General features: G+C 35.5%; 1 long non-coding RNA gene across 1 annotated transcript; it reads right to left on the reverse strand.

Moving 5' to 3' along the window:
* Positions 1-8,229: 8,229 nt before the first annotated feature.
* On the reverse strand, positions 8,230-9,993 carry LOC146903314 (uncharacterized). The gene is made up of 3 exons (XR_015022704.1): positions 9,620-9,993; positions 9,483-9,537; positions 8,230-8,503 (listed from the first exon to the last, which is right to left on the reverse strand). It is a non-coding gene; the product is annotated as an uncharacterized LOC146903314 (long non-coding RNA).
* Between the last annotated feature and the right edge of the window lie 3,439 nt (positions 9,994-13,432).

Genomic DNA, 13,432 nt, shown 5'->3' on the forward strand with positions numbered 1-13,432 from the left:
GCTGGTGATAGGATTGAAAGAAAGTCAACCAGTGGCAATTGTCAATTTCTGGGTGATAATCTTATATCCTGGGCTAGCAAAAGACAAACAACTATTGCTATGTCTACAGCAGAAGCAGAATACATTTCAGCTGCAAGTTGTTGTACACAACTACTTTGGATGAAACATCAGTTGGAAGATTATCAGATAACTGCTAACAGTATTCCCATTTATTGTGATAATACTGCTGCTATTTGTTTGTCTAAAAATCCAATTTTGCATTCAAGAGCGAAGCACATTGAAATCAAACACCATTTTATCAGAGATTATGTTCAAAAAGGAATTTTAGATATACAATTCATTGATACTGAAAATCAATGGGCTGATATATTTACTAAGCCTTTAACTGTTGAAAGATTTGATTTTATAAAGAAAAATTTGAACATGCACTTTGTATCTGATTAAATGCTTGCTTGCTCCTGAATAGGATTTTAGGTTCTGAAGTTAGTTCAGAAGCAGTAGTCCATCAGAAGCTCTTTATTGAGGTTCTGAGGAAAACTCGCTTCTGATGATGACGTCAGCATCTGAAGTCCAGAAGCTGGATTTATTGCTTCTGAATAGTTGAATTAGTGGAAACGTTGGAAGTTACCTTTTAAAAAGTAACTTTTGGCCCACTAACTTGGTAGTTACTCTATGAACTTCTTACGTGGCCTGTATGTGTTGGTGTATAATTAAAAGGGCAATGATGATTTAAAAGCTTTGAAAGTACTTTTCACGCGCCCCCAATTTTGTCATTAATGTTATGTTTGTTTGTCTCTTTTGAATTGCAATCGTTTTACTTTTAACACTTTGTCAATTCACACACTACTCACTCACAACAAACACATTTGCTCTCAAACCTCTTGCGAAGTAAGCGCATTCTCTCAACCTTAGAACCCTAAAATCTTCATCTTCTTCAAGTCTTCGTCAATCATCAAATGGCATCATCAAGCTCGCAACGAGAAGATTCAGTATCTACTTCACGAATGGTCCCTGAATATGACTACAGAGGAAGAAGCATGAAATTGGAAGAATGGGATTTGCAGGTTCAGATAGAGAATCCAGTGGACTTTGATTCTCTGAATTTTCATAGGTGTTCAATCAGAAGCTACTATGAAGAGCAAGGACTCATGGATTATTTCAAAATGTTGAATGGACCAACATATGAAGCTCTGGTTAGACACTTCTGGGTAAGAGCAAAATTCTACAACAAAGCGGCATCCTTATCTGAGGAAAGTCAGATGGTGCTAATGTATCCTGAATTAGAAGGGAAAACAAGAAAGAAATGGGTCTTGCGCCATTTGTTGAAGATGAAATCAGGTCCAGCATCTGTGGTATTCCAGTAAGACTTGCACAATGGCACATAGAGTATGTTCTCAAGGCTGCAGCCTCTGGATACTACTCTGGAATTGATCTTTCAGATGCTGCTGAAAAACGCATTTGGAAAAAGCAAGCCAACTTGGTGATATACAATTCTGAGAAGGAGAAGAAATATGCTGAATTGAGCATGGAAACTAAGATGCTTCTGAAGATTCAGAATGAGAACCTGATTCCAAGTGGTGACTGTGTGAAACCAAATCTAGCTCAGAAGGTCCTTCTCCAGCACTTCATCAAGAAGGAAAAGGTGAATGTGCCCAAATACATGTTCAAGTACTTGGTAGAGTGTTTGAAACAGAGTCAGCTACTGGATAAACCCTTGGTTCCTTATGGAAGACTTCTCTCAGAGATATTCTATCAAGGAGGTATCTTGGACAGTTTCAGTCAATCTCAAGGCTTCACAGATCAGCTACTTGACACAAAAACTGGAAAATTCATTAATGCTCATACTCTCTTGAATATGAAGCTAATCAGTGAAGTCACCAAACTTCAAACTGATTTAAGTGAATCATTTGTTAAGTCTGATCTTATGAAGGACTTTCCACCCATCTGCAAGAAGGATCCCATTGAAGTGCAGATGTACTATATCAAGGAACATTTTGAGGCAACCAATGAGAGAATCAGATTGGAAGATATTCCAGAGGAAATGTATGGTGGTGCTCTGCCACGAGCCAGAGGCAGAAAGTCAAAAAGGAAGATAACTGCAGAGCAATATCTAGAGGTTGAACAACCTGCTAAAAAGGCAAAAGTTGCTACTGACAAGCTCAAAATTGGTAGTTCATCAGTACCTTCTATTGAAGAAGCCATTGAAGACATGGATTCCAGGTTGATCATGGATGTTGGCATTTCTCTTGATCAACCTGCTATACCAAAGAGGAAGAGGAAGCCAGCCTTGAGGAGGACCAAGGATTTTCCTCATATCACCTCTACAGCTCAAGATGCTTCTGATTTGGAGTTAAAGAAGTTACAAGAGAAGAAGGCAGCAGCTGAAAAAGTCTTGGAAATTGCTGCTGAGCTACAAGAGTCTGTAGTCTCAGAAGCCAAGAAAATGTTGCAGATGACCAGTGAGTTTGCTCAAGAGGATTCTGATCCTGAACCAGAGAAGGTAATTAATATATCATCAGATTCCGCATCCAAATCATTATCAGACTCTGATGATTCTGATGATGATATACCCTTAGCTCAACTGTTTCGAAAACCAGTAAAAAGCCAATCAACATCAACCAAAACCAACGATAAGCCCTCTCAGTCAACTACTTATGAACCAGTTGGTCACATAATTAATGAGAAGTTGGCTGAACTGGCTGAGCAGAGAGAAAGAGTCATTGATACTATTTTTCGCCTTCACCCTCAACCTCTTAACATTCAACCTCTCAACATGATTCCTCCAGAAAATGTTGAGTCTACCTCAGAAAAGGCCTCTGAAGCAACTCCAGAAGCAGCTGCTTCTGAAAACGTTGTTTCAGAAAACCCCCATCAACAAACACCTGAACCACAAAAACCCACAACACCCCCACAATCACCAATAGCTACTATTGACCCCCAACTCAACACTCAAACATCATCTTCACCACAACAACCATCAACTGAAACTGAGTTTCAACCTTTACCTGAACACTCTCCAGAACCAACTCCCATGGATGTTGACATCTCTCTAGTCAATGTTCAAGCCTCAACCTCCACCACACACTTTGCCTCTGACCAGCCTTCATCTTCAAACACACAAACACACTTTACCATTCCAGTTCCTAACCCTGTTCAAGATTTGGAAATCAATGATTCTGATCTTGAAATCCTTGAACAACCACCCACAGACATCCTGGAATCTGGATATATTAATTCTGAGCTTCTGACAATTCTGAGTCAATTGCATAATCTGGTGGATCAAAGAGGGACAATTGATCTCACAGGTGCATATGAAGACTCCTGGGCATCTCTTCAGAACCGGGCAACTGAGCTAATTGAAAGCATAAGGGCTAAGTGCATCAGAAGCAAGGAAGCTACTGTCAGGAAGTTAATGGAGCATCTGAATCAGAGTCTCAGAGTAAGAAGTTCTACACTGCTCCTGGCAAACCAGCCTTTCTTCTTTGAAACGGATTACTTGACCAGAGAAGCAAGGTTGTGTAAGCTTCTGAAGAAACAGATGGCACAGCAGCAGCAAGAAGCTAGAGAAAGGGAACAAGCTCTTCTTCAGAGGCAACAACAACTTGAAGAACTGTTGAAGAAGAAGATTGAAGAAATGGAAGAGATGAAGAAACAACAACAAACCAACCCTTAGTTGCACACCCTTGTGTTTTTCTTTGTTTGTTGTCTGTTTTAAAATTTCTTAGTCCTTGCTTCTGAAACCATCTTGTCTTATTTCTCTTGCTTCTGAATGCTTACTGATTCTGACTGTTTAGCTGCTTCTGACAATTGAATATACATGTTCATATATTTTGCTCTGATTTATTTAGTTCATTGCTTAGTATACTCTCTCATGTTTGAGTTTTTCTCATATCTCTTTGTCTTTTATGCCTATATATTTCAATTTTTTTTGATAATGACAAAAGGGGGAGTATATGTGACAAGTATTTAAAGGCTCTGAGCCCCATTAATGGCATTTGAAATTTTTGAAAACCTTCTATCATTTTTTTTACCTTATTGGTATAAGCTATGAACGAACGAAGGAGTATCAAAATTCAAGTAAAATTAATTGAACCATTCTTCTTATCTATAAGTTAATTCTTTCAATGATTCAATTTTGTTTTTAAGCTCTGATAATATTATTGCGCGAAAAATGAATTTAATTAACCTGGATAGAACTTAGGGGGAGCTTACAAACCTCACCTTAAAGACTATCAGACTCAGGGGGAGTTTGAGCTTACAAACCTCAGATTCTGAGCTTACAAACCTCAGAACCTCAAAGTCAACTTGTTAATTAGATTAACAACAATTGATCAATTTTAAATACTTTTGTTTGTCATCATCAAAAAGGGGGAGATTGTTGGAACAAAATGTGTTTAACAATGAACCTTAAAGGGTTTTGATGATAACAAGGTATTAAAAATTGTAAATTGGACTAGCTAATATTTGTTCAAGTGTACAGGACCATAATTATAAAGTTACATCATCATTGGTTCTGAATGAGCAAATAAAGAGCTATGGAAACAACAAAAATTTGAAGCTTGGACGCTCCTGAAGGCAACTTGCTACTGAAGAGAAAAAGCGCTCCTGAAGTCAAGCTGCTCCTGAAGAAATAGCGCTCCTGAAGTAAGCTGCTCCTGAAGAATAGTGCTTCTGAAGACAAGAGGTCCAGAAGCCACATCATCAGAAGCTGCGTCATCAGAAGCTGCAGAAGTCATATCATCAGAAGCTGCATCATCAGAAGCTGCCTCATCAGAAGCCATTTCACCAGAAGCTGAATATCAACTGGATTTGCAAAGAATCAAGAATTGAAGAATTATCAATGCAAAAGCTGTCTATTGGATTCGAAAACACAAACAAAGGATTAGTGGAGTTTGCAACGGTCATTTCAAAGGTGTTTGAAGGCGTGTGTTTGCAATTTGGACGAAAGCGTTGACATTGTACTTTGTACGAATTGTACAACCACGTTCTCCACTACTCTGTTTTGTGTCCGCGCTACAGGACAAGAAAACAGCTCCAGAATACGGTTTCGCCTGCATAGATGTTCCTTTGGATAAGGAATGGATTTCAAATTTGTTCTTCATAGGACAACAGCCAAATCAGGCAAAAGATTATTGGTGAAAGATCAAGCTTCAACAACGACTCTTTGGTGTGCTGGCAATTTCACAACGTCTCTTTCACACCACTATATAAAGGAGTGAAGACCTAGAGAATTGGTAATGCATGAACTCTGAACGAAAGACTCACAAAGATTTTCACAAGTACCAAACCTCTGCTGAAATTGTTCTGCATTCACTTAGAATTTCTGTGTCTCAAAGTCATATCTTAGAAATTCTTAAGTCCATTGAGTCTGTATCTGATTTGTATTGTGAGCACCTCTGATTGTATATCAAGTGTTCAACCTTAAACAATTTTCTGTGTAATTTTGTTTAGTTAGGAAGTCTCTTGCAGTTGTGCTTGAGCAGGAAGTCTCTTGATTGTGTTCTTGAGCAAAGGAAGTCTCTTGCTTGTGTGCTTGAGCATTGGAAGTCTCTTGCTTGTGTGCTTGAGCATTTGTAATCAGATATTACTCATAGTGAAATCTCCTTGGAAGTGCAAGGGGGACTGGACTACTTCCGGATTGTGGAAGGAACCAGTATAATTGCTTTGTGTCGTTCTTCTTCTCTCTCTCTCTCTGTTTTATTCCGCTGCATGTAGATTCTGATTATCACTTCAGAAGCTGTCTCGCTTAGCTTCTGATCAGTGTGTTCAGTTTTTAGGAGAAACGAAGAATTTTTCTAAAACACAATTCAACCCCCCTTCTTGTGTTTTTCTCACCTTCAATGAGAATTATTAGTGTAAGTAAAATTGAAGGTTAGAATAGAAATAAGAATAAGTTATTGGGCCTAAATAGATTTAGGAAGAGTGATTAGTATTATAAATAAGGAAGCTTAGGTTAGAAAGAATTTTTACGTTAAACCGCTTTTTGGAGAAAGAGGAGAAAGTGGAAAACTCAGAGAGAGAACCCTAGGAACGAAGAACGCTGCTTTTGATTTCAGAAAAACAATCTAAGGTAAGGGTGAGACTATTTTTCACTAATATTAGGTCTGTGAATCATTAGATTGCATCTAACATGCTTTAAGATGAGTTTGTAAGGGGGGAGTCTCTGGGTAGTGAAGGGTTGTTAAATTTTCGTTGTTTCTAATTCCATTGATGAATCTATGATTAAATTCGTGTTTTTTTTGGTTGTTGTGACTATATATTTGATTTTGTTTACAAGTATATTTTGTCGATATTCATCCCCTTTCAAATATGAATTCAGTTGCATGTCATTCGGTTATTAGGATTGTAACGTTGCTTTTGTTGATGACTCGTACGTTACTTATATTTACATAGCAAGAAAAAGAAAATCGATTAATTTTGTGACTGTCGTATTTTATAATATAGCTCTGCTAAATATTTTCCTCTAGATTTCAAGTCTAGGTTTGCTATTAATTCCCTTCACTCCAGTTTGCTATTATTTTCTTCTACTTCAATTTAATTGCTTACCTGTAATATATGTAACATGTTGTTGCACCCACTTTTACCTCAATTCCAATTGTGAATTTTTATTATTACTACCTGGAAGCATATACTATGCGTGGCTACTTTTAAGTAATTTCCATTGATTAAAAATTGATCACTGTTGCCGTGCCATTTAATTAATATTGTTGCTACTTTAATTCATGCTGCCATGTTCAATTCCAACTCTTCCCCTGTTTGTACTATTGTCTTGCTATTTTATTTAAGAATTAAATAATGTAATTGCTTCAAGAGTTGAATAAAAGATGACGTTAATTGATAAATTATTTGACCAAGTGTAATTTGTGGATTATTTGATGTTGTGAAATTGATGTGTTAATTGACGATGTGCAATTGAAGTGCTATTTAATGATGTGCTATTAGATGATGTGTGATTTAAAGATGGGTTATATAAAGATGTGATACTGTTATTTATGCACTATATGTGTTAATTATGATGTTTATGTTGATGCGATGTTTAAGATGTTGTTGATTACCATTTGATGTTGTTATGATGTGATGCTGATGTGATATGAATTATTTATATACTGCTGAGTCTTATTTAAGATGTAAGTGTCGGTCTAAGTCAATAAGTTATAGGATGTTCATGAAGTTTCTAAGATGTAAGATGTTGAGTCCATGCATACTCATTCAAAGTTGAGGGCTTGATGTCGTGGAGCTTTTGCTCAACCACGACGATGGAGCTTTTGCTCAAACACGACGATGGAGCTTTTGCTCAACCATGACGATGGAGCTTTTGCTCAAACACGACGATGGAGCTTTTGCTCAACCATGACGATGGAGCTTTTGCTCAACCACGACGATGAGGGCTTATGCCCTAAAATGGTACCACATGCATTTGCATTTCATGATGATTCAAGATGGTTTAAGACGTTAAGAGTTGCATAGTCGAGTTTAGATGCATTGTCAAGTCAAGTTGTTAAGTTGTGATGTTTTAACGAATTACTTTGTGATGTTTTAACGAATTACTTTGTGATGTCTTTTAGTATGATGATATGTGACGATGACTGTGACTGCTATTTGATGATATTTTGCTAAGATAAATGATGATGTTTATGTATTTAATTATAGTTGTTAAATTATAAGATGTTTATGTTGTTAAATGTAATTTATGATTTATAAGCTTAATATTATTGTTTGAGAAATCTCACCCCTTCTGCGTATATGTTGTCTCGACCGTGGGTAATGTGCAGGTAATAAAGACTAGCTGTGTTCGTGAGTAGACTCCTCACATCGTGTCTAGGATGCTCTGATACGTAACGGGATGGGGATTTTAATACTATTTTCTGTTCCTTTACGTATTGCTTTTGAAGTTTAAGAATTATTTTTGAAATAAGATTTATGAGACTTTTATGATGAGGTTGAAGTTTAAGAATTATTTTTGAACTAAGATTTATGAGACTTTTATGATGAGGCCTGCGTGCCAAAGACTTTTATGTTGTTGAACTAATTCCGCTGCGAAGTTTTGAAGATTAAGTTGAATAATTTTGAAGGATAAATATTTATTTATTCAATTTATGATTTTTATGAAACATGACATTCCGTTTACGATGAATACTCTGATTTATTTACGAAATTTTCACGTTGGGAAAACGGGGTGTTACATACGAGCCAGATTAGTCGTCCACCTTTGGTGGGTCGGAAACCGGTGCGAAAGCCAAAAAAAAAATCAATCAATGCTTCTTTTCTAAATCCAATTACATAAATAATAGACTTATACTTGAAAATCCACTTATCAATCTTGTGAGGATATTAAGATACATCATCTACCACATCCTTCTTATGGAGTTATTCGGAAAAATATTTTGATATCCTGTGATTTCAAAATCTCAAAAAGACTCCACCAAACTATTACTTAATTGATAACCATACTCTCTTAGAATTCTTATACTGCAATCTACTTCCTTCCACGACACTACCACTCCTGCACGGAAATAATTAAAACTAGATAACACAAAATTCAAAATAAAAATATCTAATAATATATTACACACACACACACACACAATTTCTCCTTCATTCCCACAATATCTACACAATTTTACTAATAGAATTTGAGCAACTGCAATAACTCAAAAATCACAACTAGTAATATTCATATAGATTATTAGAGAGAGACACTACGAAGAACTTTTCATATTTTACCAAGTTTCAACATTGAACCAAGAAGATATCTTTGAGTGCAATCAAGAGAGTGGGATAAAATTGAAAGAGAGTCTCCTACCATGTTCTATGACTTGTAAATAACCAATGACAAATAGAAGGAGTTATTGGTGGCTCACGGAAAACAGGAAGAATTATAGAGATTGAAAAAGGAATAAACAATCCTAAGAGGGTCTTGATTGTGAAATATCCCAGGTTCATAATCACAATTACGAGTTTACGACTCTATCAATATCCTTTGAAGTCATTTAAACATCCTTTTAAAATTACGTAATTCTCTAAAAAAATACATCTACTTCGTTTAGGCACCACCAACAATCATATTCATACAAGTTCTGCCTAACATATAATTCCAAATATATATTGAAGTTTCAATATCAAACACCTGCCCCTTTATATTTTTCCAATCAAACTAAATGCACAGTACATATAAGCAACAATAGTACATTATCACAATGGTCTCACACCAGTTCAGAAAAATATGCGCCAAAGCCGATATTAAATTATAGAAGTAATTCATATCCTAGTATTTGCAATCTCATAAAATTATCTGCATCACTACCATAAATTGCCTAAGCACTTTGCATCAGCCAATTTTGTCACGACAGAGTGCCCCGATAGGAAAGAAAGAAAAAAAATTCAATTTGATTTAGGAACAACCGCATAACCCAAAATTTGCATGAATCTAAGATTACCCCAGAACAAAAGGATTCATTAATAATAAAATGGAAACCCCTTACATATATTTGGGAATTGTTCAAGTTCTGGAAATTGAAACTCTCCCTCTCTTTGTTCCTTAAACAAATTAACACACTCAAATCAAATAAAGCCAAGTGAGATTTTGAAGTGTACTGTATCGATAAACATCAAAACATACCTTGATTCACGGTGGCGTGAGGGCTTACCGCCGTCAACGAAGTTCGTTATCGAAAAGCTCCTTGTGTGGTGGTTTCTTTCTTTCAGTCAACGATAGGCGTAAAATAAGTGTGTGAGGGCGATAGAGGCGGTAAGACAATGGATCTAGGGTTCATCAGTGAAGTGGTGGGTCGATAAAGGGCGATAAAGGTCGACGAAGATGGAGCTGTGAACAGAGAGAAGCAGATCGATGGAAACAAGAGGAGTTGTTTTACGTGAAGGAACAAGAGAAGCAGATTGATGAAAATCAGAGTGAAGGAACACTCACGGCGGAGAGAAAATGGAATGAATGGGTAAGGAGAAATGGAAGAGAGAGAGTTGGAGTCAAAAAAGTTATGTTTGTTTTTTAGTGGGACCCACATTGTCACATGTCATTTTTTTATGTGGGTGTAGGAGTGGTATTGTCACCTATGGTGGTATACCTATCAGGACTCTTTTCCATAATTAATATGCAACCCATAATGGAAACTTTGAAAGATGGGATCCATTGTCAGGCCGCCAACTCCAAGTAGTGATCGTAATTCCTAATCATCCATGGCTCTTCGTGTATGACTTTGTTCTTGTCTTCCTCTCCCATCAAATTCTACCATGTAAAAATCATGATGGATGTCCATTAACCCGATCCCTCATGTGAATATAAATTTCTATACATTCTCTAACTTGCTCTTCATGATTTTATAACTTATAACCAAGGTTTTTCACAAGAAGCTTGACAATTGGTACATCCCTCCAAGGGATTAGGTCTTCCATGATCGTTTGTTGAACTTAGAGCATAGATATAAAACAATTAACTTCCACCAATTCGATATTTATCATCTTATATTCACAATAAGATCAAACCTTTCTGACCACAAAAATTTGTGTTCGTAGAACCTTGTCTCAAAACAACAAGCATGTTGATGTCTTATCATAGGTTTCGCTCGGATGACTTTGGTTTTGTGATTATGATGATGATGGTCTCTATTTTTCTTGTAACCAATCATTTCTTCTTATCAAAATAATTATTTTAATCATTCATCTACTATCAACTTAATGTATCGAAGCCAGGGCCGTTCTTTGGGGAGTGCAAAGAGCTCAATCGAGCTGAGCCTCCCAAAGTGACGGGTCTCAAGAAAAAAATTATTGCTCAATATCCCTATCTCACTCAAAAAAGAAAAATAAACATGTTTCATGTTTTAATTTTTAAGTAAAAAATCATGTTCCATGTTTCTATTTCTAGGTTTAAAAACACGTCTTTAGTAAAAATAATTGCTAATTTTGATTTTGATGACTAATAATCATTATACGAGTGTTATTTTCAATTTAAATAGAAGATTAATCTTTAAAAAATTGTGGGTTTTTTTATTAGGGACCTATTTTTACTAAGAGCCGAGCCTCCAGTTTCATAGGGACAACCCTGATTGAAGCCACCAAATTAAGTCACAAAAACTCAAAATCACCTCGGAGTTTTTCCTTCACCGTTTTTGTGCTATGATGTTGTTGACCGTTTTGTGGTTCCAATGGTTTCTGCAGCGGCGGCTGCCGTACTGTGCAAGCTTGAAATCCATGAAAAATTAAAGCACGAAATCTTAGCAGAGCTGCTATAGGAAGAGAAACGTCCACTTATCAAAATTCTCGCATACTCCACACTTTACACAAAGAGCACGAGACCCTAGTGCCTTCAATGTACTTAATTTCTATTAACAAAATCAACTTTTTTTTAAAAAAAAAAGTGCAAGAAAACCAGCTTTTTAATAAATTTGACAGATGAAGTATAGTTAATTTTAAAATGAAAGATAAGCATATTTTTCATAAATCCCACTTAAAAATAATTGTTTATTTTCCCATCAACTTTTTTTTAAAAAAAAAAGTGCAAGAAAACCAGCTTTTTAATAAATTTGACAGATGAAGTATAGTTAATTTTAAAATGAAAGATAAGCATATTTTTCATAAATCCCACTTAAAAATAATTGTTTATTTTCCCTAGTGCCTTCAATGTACTTAATTTCTATTAACAAAATCAACTTTTTTTTAAAAAAAAAAGTGCAAGAAAACCAGCTTTTTAATAAATTTGACAGATGAAGTATAGTTAATTTTAAAATGAAAGATAAGCATATTTTTCATAAATCCCACTTAAAAATAATTGTTTATTTTTGGGACATATATATTCAAGGGCCGACCTGAACAAGGCACGGTGTGGTGTCACACCAGTTCAGCTTCAATTTTCTTTCTTTCTTTTTTTTAATACATATACCTAAATTTTTTTATGTTTATACATGTGTTTATATTTTAACTCATATATTAATACGGGGACATTTTTTTTTTGTAATTTATACATATGTCTATATTTTTACTCATATAAGAGAACCTTTTTTTTTTTTTTAATTTATACATGTGTTTATATTTTAACTTATATATTAATACGGGGACACGAAGGTAAAGAGTCTTGTTCTTTCTGGCCACTGGTGCACCAAGCAGTATGCGGGAACCTTGACGAAGATTTCGAGCAAGAATCATTCTCTTCCACCCACTTCCAATTTTGAAATGAGCATAATCAGTATTGCCATACATCAGAGTGCAACCCCACACGTTGCCATTGTCATCCACAATCTCAAATTTTTTTCATAGTCTTCAGAAGTCAACGTTTTTTCATAAGAATTCTCAAAATTAATCCGATCATTGACAAAAGGGGATGACAAAACATCAAAGTTATGGCAAGACATCAATGTTTGCATTAAGTGTCATAAACGCTAATTAATGATGTTTTTTGTCACATTTTGTAGCCAGATTAAAGATAGCTGACTACATTCACATCACAATGGGAAAGGAAATTTGCGTGCTTTGTGCATACCATTAAAGCTGTAGATCAAAGGCTGAGATGAAGTTGGCTTGTGTGGAGATAAGTATGGATCAATCCAACGCCATAATGAGTTGGCGCTCAAAGTATTAGGATTAGGGTTTGGAGTGTTTGTTGCAATGTTAATTAGGATTAGAAATAAGTATGATAACAAAAACATGCAAAAATTTAAGCAACATAACTCCATTATAACAAGTATTCATAATAAAACAATATGTGAACAAACTCCTAACATCTATGTGAATAGCATAAAACCGCAAAATACATAAGCCTACGAATATGACTATATTCAAATGTCTGGAATATCCACGTTTCTAGATCTCTGACATTGATGACACCAAAGTCATTGATTGGATCGTAGCTGATTTGCCAATTTGAATAACAAGACAAAAAAGCAACAACACCACACAAAGACAGTGAACAAAACAACATCTCACTAAAACGAAGAAATCACGAAAGAAAAAACCAGATATATATAAAAATTATTTTGAGTGATTTAGGGTAAAAAAAAAATTAAACCTAAATCTCCCTCTTTTATTGATGAAAAAGAAGAAAATAGGTGAAACGGTCATCGACTTATAGTAGAAAGAAAGCCCTATATTTGTCATTAGACCTTTCACTTTACTCCTTATATGCTTCAAATCCAGAATATGATAAAGACTTCACCTAACTTAGCTGGCATATCGTGTTTTTTTCTTCTTCCGGTCAAGTAGTTTAGTGATGAGAAATTCTCCTCTTAAGATGAGTTAGCGCGGGCGTCAGAGATTCAAACTCTTACCCTTATGTATAGTATGTAACTTCATACTAAATCAGCTAAATTCACGATGATAACTTTTGTTGTTGCTAGAACTATGTGGTATGGTTCAACAACTAGTTCGATTAAATTATTTGGTCCTACTCTTTATCAATGGGATCAAGAATACTCCATCATGAAATATA

This window comes from Medicago sativa, chromosome 8, assembly GCF_051527215.1.
Source record: "Medicago sativa cultivar Bolivia chromosome 8, Bolivia_mono, whole genome shotgun sequence".
NCBI lineage: Eukaryota > Viridiplantae > Streptophyta > Magnoliopsida > Fabales > Fabaceae > Medicago > Medicago sativa.